Below are 16886 nucleotides of genomic sequence, written 5' to 3' on the forward strand. Positions count from 1 at the left end.
TCATTCACTACGAAAGTCATGTATGGAAAGTTATGATGTACAGAGAAAACAACATTACACGCTACGAAAAACAGACGGCCGCTGGGGAGAAATGTTCGCAGACAGGAGAGGACGCTGAAAGGGGTTAAACTCTGCTAGCTTATGCATTATTCTGGTGAGTAAACGAACAAGGCGCCGTCTAACAATCATATTAAGAACTGACAGCGGGAACGCAACAACGGCAATATGAATCTAAGATGTATGGCGTGGTTTCAAAACTGAAACTGTGGAGAAGTATTAATATTTATTTATTTTTTTTATTATTGCTTAGCATAAATAACTTCCACTGACAGCGAGAAAGCAACAACGATGACCTGAACCTAAGTTGGATGACACGAGAGCAACGTTTTAATAAAATTAAGCAGCCTGAGTTTGGATATCGTGAGATTTTTTTTTTTTTTAAATCTAATATTGACAGTTGACCATCCTCTTAATTTGAAGGTCAAGCATGCAAAATTTCATGAATGTTGGAATTAAATAGTAGATATGTATCATTTATACACTCACAAACGAAAAACCGGACACTCTTCTTTGCATATACAGATGTTTTGAAGGACGAATCCAACTAGTGTCATTTCCTCTTGTCCAGTTAGTAGTTAATAATAATAGCAATGAATCTGAGTGTATTGCTTTTAAATCGCTTAGTTTGTTAATTATCAATAGAATGAATTTGAAAGAAAAATTAAACATCTGACTCTTCGCTGAGCGACAAAACACTATCGCGTGGAGGATAAAAATATTTTAATTATGGTAGATGCAACAATATTATTTTAATCCTCGAGTTTGTTAATTAAATTCGGAAGACAAATGTTTTCGAAGTGTTAGTGGCAACACATTCCTTTTATCGTATTTACCAAGGGGAGGTTAGAATAAATGGAGGAAGCCTTCCCCGTATGCTCAGTGCAATGAAAATGAAGCCATGAAACGTCACGACTTATCATGGCCGCTGCCATAGGCGAGATTCTGGTTGGTTTTACATTCTAATCGGTGTTGTCTACATATTAATTTTCATCATTGAATGTTTATAGGTCCCCCGTTCTAATTTTAGTGCATAGGAAAATTACAAGGATTGCAAATAAATGTTTCAGATTCAATAAAATCTAGATACGTGGTTGCACAAATTATGCCCTAAGGCACTTTTCTTAGCTTTAAATTGCTATTTGTTCTCAATGTAATTTTATTTAACAATATGTTTCGTAGTTTTATCCGTACGCTGTAGGGCGGTCATTATAAGTCGTGACGTCACGATTTTGACATTTCCTTAGTTTCATTTTTGTGATGTCGTGCTTACTACATCTGTTCTAATCGCTTTGGTACTTATATATTTTCGCAACAACCTCAGAGCAGTTGCTGAAATTGTGCGGAAGATAAACAAAAATTACTTTTATAGTATAAAACTATGTATTACATACACACATACATACATATTATTAAATACATATTTTACGTTTTAACTGTGTATCTATTCCAAAAACAATCAGGAAACCCAGCTACAAATATTCTTTTATTTTTGTTGTACTGGAAATCTCATAGCGATCACTTTGGGAAAAGATTCTAAACCTTGTTCCTTGAATGACCTGCAGAAATTTCACCTCTGTTTTTTTTTTTTTTTTTTAATTTGGAAAATCCTTCAAGAATAAGTTTTAAAATTGAATTTAAAAAAAAAATCATCGTAATGTTTCTATAAAATCTGTTGAAACTTGGAATAAAACAAAAAAGAATACAAACAAAAATGGCAACATTGGAAACTGCAAATATTTGTCATGCGCATGGTTGGTTGTCTGAATAATTGGTATGCACATGGTTACCAGAGTTAAGTGTATTCTGAAACTTTAAGTAGTAGAGTATAAGAATCTTTAGATCATTCGTTTCATAATCTTTATAACCGTAATCTCTATTAAGAGACAGCGTTAGTAGAGAATTTTACTAAAGTGGTTGGGATAATACATAAAGTAACTCGATAATATATAAAGTATATCGTCGAGTTTTGCGATTAAATTTAAAACATAAATATCTTACTCTCCTCTATGTGGCAACACAAACCTTTACCAGTGACCGAGGACACGCGTTACATTATAGCTGTAAATTTCGTATAATAAATATTACATCGAATAAGAATTTTTTATAATTACATGTATAATTATTGTAATTAATTAAATATATTTCTAACGCCATATGTTGCATACCTCATAATCTTTAGTATTTCACTTGAGAATCAAGTATTTTAAAACATCCGGGAAATTATTATGTCAATTGAATTCTTTTAAGTCACCTGGGTGTTTAAATTAAAGAAAAAATAATGACATCTGAATTAAATTTACGGATAGTTGGTTTAAAAATCAGGGGGAAAGACCTAATTTCATTTACAGAATACAGTTTTATAATCTTTGTAACTCAAATTATAAAGTAGCATAATTTTGCATAATTAAGACACGTAGATAATTTTGCATGTTTAGTAACTGGACTAAATTTTTAATTATTTAGCATTTTCACCATATTAGTACTTCAATTTCGCTATGGGGTAACTCGAAACACATCTAGAACATAATTTGCCCACCGCGGAGAAGAACATTTTTACGCAGCGTTGAAGGAAATTGCGATTTGGCTACCTGGGGCCTACTCTTGGCGATACTTTTTGGCGCCGGGAGAAGAAGCGCTGGCTTGCGTAATCAACAGAATCCAAAGGAGCCGCGCTCCTTGCCTGAAGTAAACGCGGTTGTGTCAAACGCTCAGTGCGGTAACATACCAAGGCCTTGACCGTCGAAATCGGAGCGACCTATCGTCGCCAAGTATGTAAAGAGACACCGCATCCAGCGACAAATGGATGCGAAGCGAGCAGTGATCTGTTCTTAAGGAATTTTGGGGGTATCTGTCGATCCCTATTGATCTCTTCGGCTTTTGAACTTCTTTTGCAAGACAGCTGGATCTGTCATGGACGGGACGGCGCAGTGGATGTAGGTAAGATTTTTTATCTTGATTATTTTGAAAAAGGGCTGGGAGAAAACCAGACTCCCAAATTCCTTCTACTGCAGTAATTTAATAAATTAGTATTACAGTATTCAATTAGAATGACGACCCGCCTTTCTGTGTGTTATAATTTTGGTGAAACTGAGTAGCATACGGATAGAATAGCACCAAGCGCATAATTGTGTGATTAGAGCATATCTGATACACCATTTTAGACTTTTTTGTATATAAGAAAAATAAAAGCTGTAATATTTTTTTCAAATAATTATATGCATTTAAACACCTTCCCCCTCTTCATGTATGTTGCTTTAATTGTTGAAATATGTTGCTTGAATTTCTTCAGGATATAAAAAATTAAAGCAACATATTTCAAATTAGGTTAAAGTGTGAAGTAAACTCTTGAATATTGCATGAAAATCTTAGCAAAATTTCAAATGACACTTTTGGTACCAATAAATATTAACTAAGGCAGATATATGTAGCAGCTGTGTACTTTTCTTGTGCGGTTTTAAGGAACATGATTTTTATACAAAGTATTATTTGAATTAAATAACCAGTTTCATGCAATTTAAGCAAAACTTTCACGGCCTTTCTGTTTGTATTCATTAAAAATTAAATGCTTCAATTCCGCTTTCTTCTTGGCTATGTTTTTTTAATAATCTTAACCCTTGTATTGTAAATCTTCATTAAAATTTAATACGAAGAGACTTATTTTCTGGTTGTTTAACTGTTATTGTGCTTAAAATAGGAAAATATTTAAATCATAATGTTGATTTGTTAGTACGCACACTTTACTGTCGCGTTATCCAAGAGATTAGGGACTTAATAGGGTCTCGGTTATCCGAACGAACCCAAACAGTTGTCGGCAGATATTGCAGAAAAATATTTGGTATGAAGTGCCAAGATGGGGCATTAAATTTTGCGAAAACTTCCGATACCTTTTGTAGCTCTGCTTTGCTAATTTCTTGAACATCTGTGAATTTTTTAATCCTCTTATCATTGCGTTTATCAATGTTTCATGTGTATTAATTAAAATAGCGCAACATTAACGAGAAATTTAGGTTTAAAAAAGGTATTACGGTATCTTAAAAATATGGACCAGCTGTGGATTTTGAAATGCGGTATAAAATCAACATTTACGCATTTTGCAACTTTCTGTTGGTTTCGATGAGTAAAATTATTTAATTTGGAAATAGTTGATTAATGCTTGAAAATTTATTTTTATTTATGTAAAATATGTAATTTTCGAGACTCGTTTGCTTAAAGGAGTTAAATATGAAAAAAGTTCATTAAAAGCTATTATTTAAAAGACGTTCATTACTGACAATGACAAATACAATTTTGAAAAAATAATTAAAGGCTGCCATTAAAAAACTTTTATTCTAAATACACCAACAAAAAAAAAATAGTGAGATGATCGTGGTACGCCACAATAAATTTGTATTCTTTATCTAACTGGATATCAGTAAGATATATCTGATAACGGGAATTAAATTAAAAAAATCATAGGATTTTCATAATAATGCTCTTTTAAATAAATTTTTGTTTATTGTGGTGGGTTTCACAAAGTGTATGTACAGTTCAATATCATTCCGTGCAACATTTTTGTATTTCGTTTAAAGTTCTTTCAACATTCTGTCACGTCCTCCGTGTCTAACAGCCAAATGAATTTCATGAAGTACGTGAAATATTTGACGCTTGCTTTTACAAGACAAATGAGTTTACTTTTGTTTTCCACAAACATCACATCATAGCGATTCAGTAACCAGTAGTCCCGTGGTTCCTTCTTAGTAGTCATTCTGGCATTTATACATCATTTATTAAATTCTTGCAAGAAGTTTCGATTATTCATTTGACATTCTATAAAATGCTTAGGCAATGTGTGAAATGCTTAATCGTTTCATATATTGCCGGCCAGTTTTTGGCATTCTATAGAATGCCGGATTGCATACTTTATGTGTGTGTGTGTGTGTGTATAGCAAATGAAACATACTGCAGATATTTTTAACTGGATCGAGAGAAAAGTATCGGAATATTCAGAGTCCACAGTTTCACCTGTATAGTTACATTTTTAAGAAAAGCTTTTGACAATACTTTACTGTTTATCAAATAGGATTCATTCAGAAAATAGAATCTTAAGTGAAATTAATTTGAAAAAATTCGTTATTTTTTATGAGGAGTCCATGGTATTTCTGACATTCTATTCTTGCGGTATAGTGCGAGCATATGGAGCTAACAGTTTAGTTCCTCGCGAGCTCACAGTTAATTTCGCAAAATTTCAATTTGTAAAACCACAGTCATTCTACAATTAAACATAAAACAAAACAAAATTAAAGTTTTTTTTAGAATTTTTAACCCGTTTTTTAACCGCTGCATATCCAAAAATAGTTATGTTGAGTTGTCATTGATATGCATATATACATATTGTGTTGTTTCAAATTACTGTTGCGAAAGTAGGTGCATAGTTAATTATTTCTGGTCAATAATTTCTTTCAAAGTTCTAGTTTGGAAAATAAAACCTTAATCTGTAGTTAAATCCACATCACAAGAAAAAAAAATGCAATATGGTAAACAAATAATTAATCGCAACTAAGTTCAGACTATCATTTTGTTCTGGATATAATACGACTTAACAAGCAAGGAAAACCCATAATTTTTAAGGTGCTTTATAAGACAAATAAAGCACATTTATAACAGAAGATCACATATATAACTTTGATAATTTAAATATACCCTGCGAGAAATATTAATGTGGATAAACCCATTTTTCGGATACGATCTAAATACATATATGCTATTTAAATTTTAAGACATAAGCAAGTTTTCATATTCAAGAAGATGATATAATACTCATTTTAATGCCGTATAAAGCAAGTACTGTTTCTAAAAAGACGTTAAAAGAAAGAAATATTGTCTTTTTTCCATGCCTATAGTATATACTTACTATAATGACGTTATGAAATCATATTATTGAGTAACAATTTAATAAAGGCAGCAAAAACACTTTATATAAAAGTCGCCAAGCGTAGCGCTTCTCAGAATTTTCTATCCGCGGCACCATTTTCGAGCTTCTCTTGATTATTGCCGCGGTACCCTTAGCATGCGCTCGCGGCACTCGATTTGAGAACCGCGGCTCTAGGAGATAATCTTTTTGTGCCATTAATGGCCAATTGGATAATACTGCTGAACCCTCATATTTGAACTTGAATTAAAATTCCGGTAAACCTGCTGACAGTATGGATGTTTTGATGTTTGATCCCATGGCTAATGAAAATATTAGCCAGTTCCCCTTAGAAAGACTAATCCTCGTTTTGTTCGCCATAATGCTACGAGTTGCTAACGCATCAGCACAACTATACATGAATACCTAAATATACGCAATAAGCATAAATACGTAGAATGAAGTAAGCTTTGTAAACAATATTTTAGTTCTAACTTAATTTTGATCGTAAATATTTATGTAAACAGATCATGTTTGCAAACATTTGTAACGTGGAAACATCTACTGCAATATTTAATATCCTGGAAACATGATGCCTATATCCGCTACAATAGATAACGTGGTACTCTTCTGTTATCGTACCGAATTCCGAAATGTATATTTTAATGGCTGTATGTATGGATGTATTTGTTCCTGTAGGCATGTATTTTGGTATTACGTACGTATGTATATAGGCACGTATGTACGCACATACAACTTGCATACATGTGTACAATTCTTAATCTGTCCTCATAACAGAATAACAGAAACATAACATTTGCATTCTCATAACAGAAATGCACCTGTACAACTATGTATCCCTATGTGTGTAATGTAACGTAATGCATTTTACTTGAATTAGTTTAACGCTGAAATGTGAGAGTGCTGTTCAGGCCCCCGGCAGTGGCAGAACTTCAAGTGTTGGCTGGAGGCACCATTTCATCACGAGGACACTGGATGGTTGTTGGTTTTCAAGTTAGTGGTATGGGGCTAATACCTACTTACTTAGGGTAAATAATAGGTGGTCCCTTCACTTTTTACATAACATAACAAACAATGGAGCAGTCTTCTGAGAAAAGTTTTCTGAACTCAGTTACGTGAAAGAAATCAGAATTCTAAATGCTAGAAAATACAAAAATTCGCATAGTATCTGCGGTAAAATAATATCAGATGACGAATCTAAAGCTTGTCCAATCGACTATGCTTTCAAACTAAACTGTCCATTTTTTTTTTTTTTGTACAGTTTTTTGGTGTACTATTATCAGATACTTTAAGAGACTGCTGCCTTTTGAATCACTGAAGATCAAAACCACCCGAAACCGCGGAGATTGGGTTATTGTTTTCTTCCCTTCCCCTAAGGTATGCAGTAGCAGGTGCATTTTCTCCAAAGTCATTATATCAGTTTATTGCAGACAGCTTGTCCTAAAAGGCTAGTATGGAAGCTTCTATATTAGGAAGTAGAAAGGATGTCATTTGAAATCTTCACACCTCTTTGTGCGTTAATGGATGGGAAGTGGTGGAAACTGCTGTGAATCCGATAGGAATTTCGGTATTTTAAGCATACAGGCTATAGCGACGGCTTCGGTTTTGTAAGGGTTGAGGAAAGGTTTCGGAAGGTGAAATCAGAGCGTGTTCTGCCTGCCACATTGCTATCTTTGATTTTCTAGCGATCAGAATTCTATGGCATTGCCGTTAGGCATGTTTACGGCGATTTTTCGAGTCATAGCCAGCGTGCGCGATAGTTAACTCGTGAAGCCGTTAAGTTATATTTAACTTCATTGATTTTAACTTACCTATTGAGTTAAGCCAAAAGTGTTGGCTTTTGTAAGCCCGAGTTGGTGCCGTCTGTAAAACCGGAACTGAGTTAGTAAAAGTCCTTTACAGCTTCATCTATTCTCCTAGACTTTGTAGTACTTTAAAAATCAAGTGATTATTCACTAAACATTTTCCAGCGTCAAGCTCAATTTATGATAACCTAGTATTCCAGACGTTACACCATGAAAATGTTTGTGTAGCCAGTTCGATTACGGAATTTGAAACAGAAACGAACTATTCGTGTATTGAGCTCTTACCGCTTGGCCAATAGTGTAATTTGTTGAATAATTAAGTTAAGAATACCTGTGTAAACAGTGATATTTTACAATATAAGCATATCTTAATGCTATTTATTGTACGGTAATTATACTAAAAGCATTAGTGTTATTTGTAAAAATATTAGCTATTTTATTTCCACTTTATTGATTAAATTTTACTTTTATTATTTTTTATTTCCATTTGATATATGTTTTCAAAAGCAATATTATGAAGCATGTCACACATCTGTAAATTTTATAGGCGCTTCTAAAATTAAATTTATCTGCAAATTTATCCTCCTTTTTTTAGCCCAGACGAGCTATTAATTTCGTTTCGGCATTCTGCGTTGTCCGCTGTAAAATGGCATTTCACTTTTCAAATTGTTGCAACCAAATATTAGAGTCCAGAATTATATTTAAAGAAATTAAATAATGCAGAATGTGCATGAATGTATGTATGTTCCTCGCACTGTGAAAAAACAACGGTACCTAGAGGCATCAAATTCTCAATAACGTAGTCTTCCACTCGGATACGATCATCTGGAAGCCCTAATTTGTTTCATTATCTATTTCATATTCTGTAACAATTTAAATAATTTTTGATTAACAAGCTCAACGATTTCAAGACGAGCAATGGCAAAACTGCACACACAAAAAAAAAAAGAAACATTTTTATCTCTAGCGCACGAGACTATGTATCGGACATTCTAAAGATATGCTCTTTTAAATATTTTGTTATGTTGCTGTTGAATTGAGTTTTACGGCAACATGATATTTAATAAGTAAAGTAACACACAAAACGTTAAAAAACGCCTCTTTATGCGTAATATTGTGCGTAATTAATTTTTACTTCGTTGTGGTATACATAATAATTAAGTTGCAAACAGCAGCTTTTTTAATCACCAGAAGGGATATCAATTTCATTTTGGCATTTTGTGTCGAAAGCTTATAATATCCGTTTCACTTTTTAAATTGTTGCCACCAAAAATTATTACCCTGTGTTATATTTTAAAAAATTAAATAACGAAGAATCTACATAATTTTATACATAAATGTATAAATGTTTCTGGCATTGTGATAAAACAGCGATACTTTTGGTCGTAATATAAAATCCTTGGGTGTAATATAAAATCTGAAAGCTTTCAGCTTTTTTTCCTTCCTTTTCCTTTATTATCATTTCTATGCCTTTTATAGCAGCATGAACTTAATGTCGTTCTTCATATTTAAGACATCTAACCTTATTCAGTTACGCGAAGAACTAATTTAAGCTACTTTCAAAGTTCGGTCTCATTTTGCTGTATTATGTCCAAATGGACCGCCCTCCGTTCTCTGCTGTGCTTAATGTTCTGAGGAGGACAGAGTGGCAATCCGTTTAATGCACTTGCTTCCAAACATAATGAAGCAAAGATTACTTCCGAAATCCAGGTTTAATTTCTGTCGCTTAATGGTCGTAGTCCCGCGGACTTTTCGTAATACAATGTACTAATCTGCGGAAGGTAACTCGGTCATTCACCATACAGTTATGCAGCATTTGGCACAGAAATCATTATTAACGTTGATCTGCTTTATGATCTTCTTGCTGATGTTTTTCAACTCAAATTTTTATACAGTAATCCTTCATCAAACGAGGTCAGCGGGACCGGGTTAGGTTTGGGTTGATTGATTTTCGGATTTGAAAATGACTGTTTCAGGAAAAGTAAATTATACTGAAATATTGCATGTTTTTAGTCCAAAGGAGCTTTGTCCTTCAAGGACTATTGATTTGGTTTTGCGATTTTGCGTTGAAAGCTTTAAAAGCTGTATCACTTTTCAAACCGTTTCTACCAAATACTATCGCCCTGTATTATATTTGAAGAAATTAAATAATGAAGAATCTGCATAAATACATGTGTGATTCTCTCATTGTGATAAAACAACGGTACACAGAGCCATTCAATTTTGAATGACTTAATTCTACTGCGAATATGGGTATCTGAAAGCCCAAATTCGAAATTTAGAATTAGCTTTATGATCGATTTCATATTTTGTAAAACTTGAACGAATTTTTGATTACTAAACTCAACGATTTCAAAGCGAACAATGACAGCATTCTACGAGGGAAAAAAAACCTTTTTTATATCCAGCGCGCGGAACTGTGTTTCGGAAATTCTAAAGGTATGTTCATCTTTAAATTATTTTGCAACATTGCTGTTGTAATGAATTTTATGGTTTGAGTGCAAAGAACATGATATTTAATAAATAAAGGTAACACACGATACGTCAAAAAAACTCCCTTTTGGACGTAATTTAAAACCTGAAACCCTTCAGATTTTTTAAATTTTTAGTCCAAAGGGGCTTTGTCCCTGAAGGACTATTGTTTTCGTTTTGCGATTTTGCGTTGGTTCACTATTAAATGTCCGTTTCACTTTTCAAACAGTTTCCACCAAATATTAAAGCCCTGTATTATGTTTAAAGAAATTAAATAATGAAGAATCTGAATAAATGTTGGTATATTTCTCGTATTGTGATAAAACAACGGTACATAGACCCATCGAATTTTGAATGGCATAATTCTCCTACGAATATGGGCATGTGGAAGACCAAATTTGAAATATGGAATTTGTTTCATTATCGATGTCCTATTTTGTAAAATTTTAAATCTCAAGGATTTCAAAGCGAGCAAAGGCGACATTTTACAGAAAAATTTTATTTCCTCTCTGTGTATCGGAAATTCTAAAGATATGCTCGTTTTAAAGCTATTTTGTGATATTTCTGTTGAAGTGAATTTTATGTTTTAAGTGCGAAAAACGTGATATTTAATAAGTAAATGTAGCACACAAAATGTAAAAAAAAAAAAAAAAAAATACCGCGCCTTTGGACGTCATTTAAAATCTTAAACATTTCAGATTTTTTTCTTTTTAATTTTATTTTTTTTATTTGTTTTTATTTATTTATTTTTCTTTTTGGTTTTAATTAAACAAAAATTTTTCTTCATGAATTACTTCATGAATTTTCTTCATGAATTAATATGCATTCGATAACAGTCAAGATGGATATTTTCCTTGAATTGTGATATCTGAATTTTTTTTCGATTACAATGCTTCCTTCACTTCGTACCAGGGAGTTAAAAAAAAAAAAAAAAAAAAAAAAAAAAAAAAAAAAAATTACAGGAAGTCGGTTATAAATAGCATTATTTTAAGGGCAACACTTGACCAATTGTTATATATGTTTTTTATTCAGAAGGAAATGCTACTGTACTTTGAGATAATAATCTACTTACCACTGTTTTTATTGTAGTACTACTTCAATTTCATTTCGCATGCTTTTTTTCATTTTTTTCATGCAACTTAATTTTATTAGAAATTTACAATTTAATTTATTTCATATGTTTTTCAACTAAATTATCATGTTGATGAATTTGTAATTTAATTTTTAAGTAATTTATTATCAGCTCCTTATATTTTACATAGTTTTGAGTCGGTTTTTAAAACGATATTCAGATTTTCAAAACTGCAATTGTTCAATGTCTCGTAAAAGAATATAATAACCTTTTTTCCTTCCTTTATTTTACGACTTCTATCACTGGAAAATCGGGAGGGGAAAATGTTACAAATAGTTTAATTTCCAAAAGATGCAGTTAAAGAAACGACACAGAAATGTTTGGTTTATTTGATTACGGGGAAACACACAAGGGCTAAGGGTTTATTTAATTACCGCGAAACACATAAGGGAAGGGGTGCCTTCATGGAGCAATTTCTAAGGAAAGTAAGTGATAATCTATTATGAGGAAACTGCAGGTAAATTCCACAATACTGTTTCTTGAAAGAACTTACATTCCAATAAGAACATACAGTAATATTAACATTACAATAAAAAATAAAATATCTTCATTCCTGCTTTCCTGTAACTTGCACCTTGTTCGTTTTTATTGTTGCCTCTACTACTTCTCAGACCTCAAATCATCCATAAATAAGTGGGGAAGGTGAATATGCAGCCGACCCATGATAATCGTGGAATGAATGTATGCTTCACTGTGGTGGATCGCTTCTTGTACTTCTATACGTTTATTAGCCGGGATAATGCAAACGTTATTATTTGGAAATGGATAAAAAGTCTGCAAGTCAGAAAAAGATCGAAATTTAATACCCTGGTATAGCTAAAACGAGCTATACTAGTATTTAGGTTAGAAATATTAAAGAACTTATTATATTAGATATATAAGAATATTAAAGAAATATTAAACATGGAATAAAGTAAATAAAATATTTATTATTATTTTATCAGATATTGCTTGATTATTCAGTTTGGGCTTTGTTGCTTTCATTTTTAGTTTCAATTTAAGTCGTATTTTTTAATACGCTTGTACATTATCTTGATAAAAATGAAGTAAATGCTATTAAATATCTTTAGGAAATAAATGCTATTAAATATCTTTTTTCGTAAGTAAACAAATAAGTAAGAGCTTATTTAACAGACTGCAAAGTACTTAACGTGGATAATGGTATGAGCATGAGAAATATTAGCTCTAGGAATGTACTGAATATTAGAAGGAACTGCGAGAGAGACGGCATATCAGTATTTAAAAAATATGGCTTTATATACAGGATAATTCTGAAATATATTATTCTTTTATCCAGATTATGCACCATGCCATAAAGCGAAAAATGTTTCTAATATTTTTAGCTAAAGTAATATAAATGTATTTCTTAGTCTAAGAAATAATTCGAATATAAATCCGATGCTTTAGCCCAAAAGGAACATTTGTTCCAAATGGAGTATTAATCTCGAAACGGCATTTTGCGTCGAAACACTTAAATGCGTTGTATCAATTTTCAAATCGTCGCCCTGCATTATATTTAAAGAAGTAAAATAGTGAAAAATATGCATGAACATATGTATGCTTCTCATACTGTGAAACAACCGACGGTATATAGAGCCAACAAAGTGTTCAATAACGTACCTTCACCTGAATACCTGCGAACCTGAAAATTTAATTTCGAAATTGTTTTATTACCTATTTCATATTTTGTGAAACTTTAAAGAATATTTTATTATCAAACTCAGATTCCAAAGCGAGCAGTAGCAGCACTGCATGAAATGAAATATTTTATCTCCAGCGCGCCAGACTTTCTTTCGGAAATTTTGTTGGTATGCAGTTTTTAAATACACGCACTTCCAAATGTTAAGCACGAAGATGTAAAATGCAAAATTCAACAAATACTGCTTTGATTGACACAAAATTCGGCAGGAAAGTACCATATATATTTATGCATAAAACAAAATCAATAATTATATACAGAAATGAAAACAATATTAAATATTTTGTAAGTTATCAGATAATGACATACTGGAGACTTAAACAGAATTACGTATAAGGTGAAAATAAACAGCATAAGATGAAGAAAAGGACATCAACAGGGTATGTGATCCTCCCTTTATCTGTATACAAAGTTTACACCTTGTGACCATACTTTCAATTAGGTTGTTAACCACCGCAGAATTAAGCAATCGCCATTCTTCTTGTAGATCAGTTTCCAGCTCAATAAGAGTGGCTGGAGGTGGGAAACGTGAAGATACAGCACGGCCGAGAGCATCCCAAAGATTTTCAATGGGATTAAGGTCGGGCGAATATGCTGGCCACTCCATACGCGCAATCCCTTCACTCTCCAGGTAGTCATCGTTGATGTCAGCTCTATGGGGACGTGCGCTATCGTCCATTAAAACAAAAGTAGGGCCAACTGCTGCAGTGTACAATTGCAGAGGTATGCGACTTAATGGATAAGTTTCTAGAATGTAGCATTTTTCGAACGTGCGCTCGTTTTGCCTTTTAACGTTTTATGAGGTATGATGCATATTAAAAAAAATCAGCAAAATTTCCTACAGCTGTTGCATTTTTCACGCAATGGGCATTATTGCTAGTTTTCCTTGTATTTCATAAAAGCATCACCTTGAATTCTTGAAAAGTACGCAGACGTATACAGATGGTTTTCAATGCCACCGAAACAGTCCTTTCATATGCTGAACAACAGAAAGATAATGCACTCATTGTTTGAGACACATTTGGCGACTAAGTAATAGTGCTACAAAAACATGAACAGTTGCTTTACGAAAGGGAAATTTAAAACAGAACTGTACAGATTTCTAAAATAGTTTAAAATGATAAAATAACGGTATGCTTTATAAAATGGAAGTTAGTTATGGTTAAAATAAAATAAGAGTTCTACTTGATCCCTCTTATCATCGCAACCAGCTTTGTGCAGTTTACATATTTTAATTTTAGTTCAATATTTATACCGGAAAACAATTTATAAAACAAATTACAAATAGATTTTGGTTTCGTCTTTGTCCTGCATGTCTTCCGCGTGTAATTAATCCCGTCTACCACAGTCTTATCGAACATTTCTAACTCTTCCAAGAAACATTTAACACTTGTTGATTCTTTACTCCAGCAATGTGTCTATCAGACTGCTGTAGTAAACGGCAGACGACTATTCTCGAACCATTTCCAATGCCGAAGTGCTCGTTACGCTTTTTCATGTTGCGTTTTCAAAAACGATTGTTTTTCAAAATATGCCATCAGTGAAAGCGAATCTGAAAATTGCCGCCTTTATGGCAGAATATTTTCCCTCAAAAATTTTTACAAATCATTTTTCGTTTTCAGGTAAATCCCACAAGCACCAATTTCAAAATTGATCAAAAGACCAAAAAATACCGTAGTTTGCCTTTAGAGCTTCTAATACAACCAAAACAGCATGTACGAAAATGGCGACGAACTTACAGTTTTGGATATTAGTCATCTAAAAAATTGTTATGCGCATGGTTGCCACAATTTGGCGACTTCTACCAAGGTGGTTGCGCTAATATAATACCGAAAAACCATAATAATTCCTTTTTGTTACGTATTATCGTTTGACTTTTAACTTGAGAGTAAAAGAGAATTTAAATTAAAAAGCAGCTATATAAAAAAAGAAATATTTATTCTTAAAATGTATTTTCAGTTTTCGTTGAATGATAGGTAATTCGACGGGAAATTGAGCATGAGTATTTTCACCTTACGAAAAAAGGCTTTGATGCCATTCCTTATCAAATCTGCAGAATGTTTACATCGTAATTATTAATCGAAAATACTTTTAGCCTTTCATTTTAAATTCAGGTGGCATCGTTCAACATTTCTGTGGATAGGTGAGGTTTTCTACTTTCTGTCTTAAGCAACTCAATATTATACAAACAAAATGTAGTATGAAATTTTTCTGACACTGTGTAATAATGCCATGTGATCGTTAACTGTGCGTGATTTTACTTTCAATAAAATCATTTTAGTTAAATCTAAATGCAAGCTTTGCGATGAAAGTCCATAAGCCAAATCTATTTTAATTAATTGAATCAAAATTTAAATGGATTTAATAGAAAAGACCTCAATGCTACATTATAAAAGCTTGAAATATCTAGAAAAGTATTTTAATTTTAAGTTTTACCAAATGATGCAATCCATTCCTGATCGAATAGGTAAGATTGGTAGATCAAACTGGTATTTTGATCATATTTTTGAATTCTGACTAGTATGCTGCTGTATAGGCTCTTTTGAGGCATCCCCCCTGCCAATGTAAATGAAAGCCACTTTCTCTAAAAAAATCTTATAGGAAAGCATCCGTGCTGTAGGCCCCGAGCGGTAAAGTCTCTGAACACTGGTAGTTCGGTCAGAGATTCCAATTCCGCAAACGGGCTGGCTGCATGGGCGTTTTTGTGGTTTTCCCCATGTGTAACGTGTATAGGAACTAGTTTTCCTTAGAAAGTCCTCCATGAAGGCATCCCTCCCTTTAGGCAGATAGCCCTAGTGTGATTTGGCGTAATTAAATAAACCAAACCAAACCAAACCAACCATCCGTGCTGTACTGTAATTGACTAAACAAACCAAGATGTCCTGTTGCATATTAGGAGTTGCCAATTAACATTGGAAAAATTAATTGTGCGTATTAAATTTCGCTAACGTAAATTAAGGTTTGATTTTGTTTAAGCAAAGCATACGAGGGCAATCTAAAGGAAGTCATGGAGGATTTTCTAAGGGGAACTGGCTCATATACACGTAACATAAGAAGAAAACCGCAAAAACGACCATGCAGCTCGCTCATTCGCCGGGATTTTTTAACCCCGGACCGAACTACCAGTGTATAGTAATTACGGCTCTGCCGCGGATGGGCCCGTAAATTAAGAAAATGAAACTCCTGTTGATCGATTACTCAATACTTTTAACTGGTTACGATAAACTGAAAGTTAAAAAATTCTGATTATAAACTTACTTTAATAAGCTTTCTTCAGTAAATTTCGGCAAACATTTCTTCGTCAAACCACTAATAATCTGAACGTTATCTTTCTCGGGGCCCCAACGATGGCGGAGTGGTTAAAGAATGCTGAATGCTAGTATTTCGTCCAGACTTCAGGGAAATGGGCTGGCTGGACGGCTGGTTTCTCTACGTGTTAGTGAAAACGAACCAAATTCCCGTAAAAATTCCACCACGAATACATTCCTGTCGTTAGGCAGATAGTCCTTGTGTGCATTGCCATACCCAAACAGTCCAGCCACTTAACGTTTCGGAATTTTACTGCCCAGCGTAATCTTAGTTTTAAGATTTATCAGTATTCGAACATTTACCGAAACTCATGTATAATCATGATATTAATTGTTTATGACTCATGTAAAAAATAATTCTCTTAAACGTTTATTTAGATTTCTTAAATAATTGGGTATGAGCAGAAGAGAAAATAAATCGTAAAAGAAAAGCAACAATCCGTGTCAAGCGTAGATTTTTAGCTTAGAAACTATCGGTTTCGAGGGCGAAGAAACTCCTCTT

General features: G+C 33.1%; 1 protein-coding gene across 2 annotated transcripts in view; it reads left to right on the plus strand.

The window, feature by feature from the left end:
- The first annotated feature begins 2735 nt into the window (after positions 1-2735).
- Positions 2736-16886, plus strand: part of Dgk (diacyl glycerol kinase 1) — a 911622-nt gene continuing 897471 nt past the window's right edge. For both annotated transcript variants that reach the window (XM_085814117.1, XM_085814118.1), the window contains exon 1: positions 2736-2997. The gene's annotated coding sequence lies outside the window, so the exon portion shown is untranslated. The remainder of the gene's footprint in view (positions 2998-16886) is intronic.

This window comes from Stegodyphus dumicola, chromosome 3 (assembly GCF_044657685.1).
Source record: "Stegodyphus dumicola isolate Sdum_Otavi_A_Nest chromosome 3, ASM4465768v1".
NCBI classification, from domain to species: Eukaryota; Metazoa; Arthropoda; class Arachnida; order Araneae; family Eresidae; genus Stegodyphus; species Stegodyphus dumicola.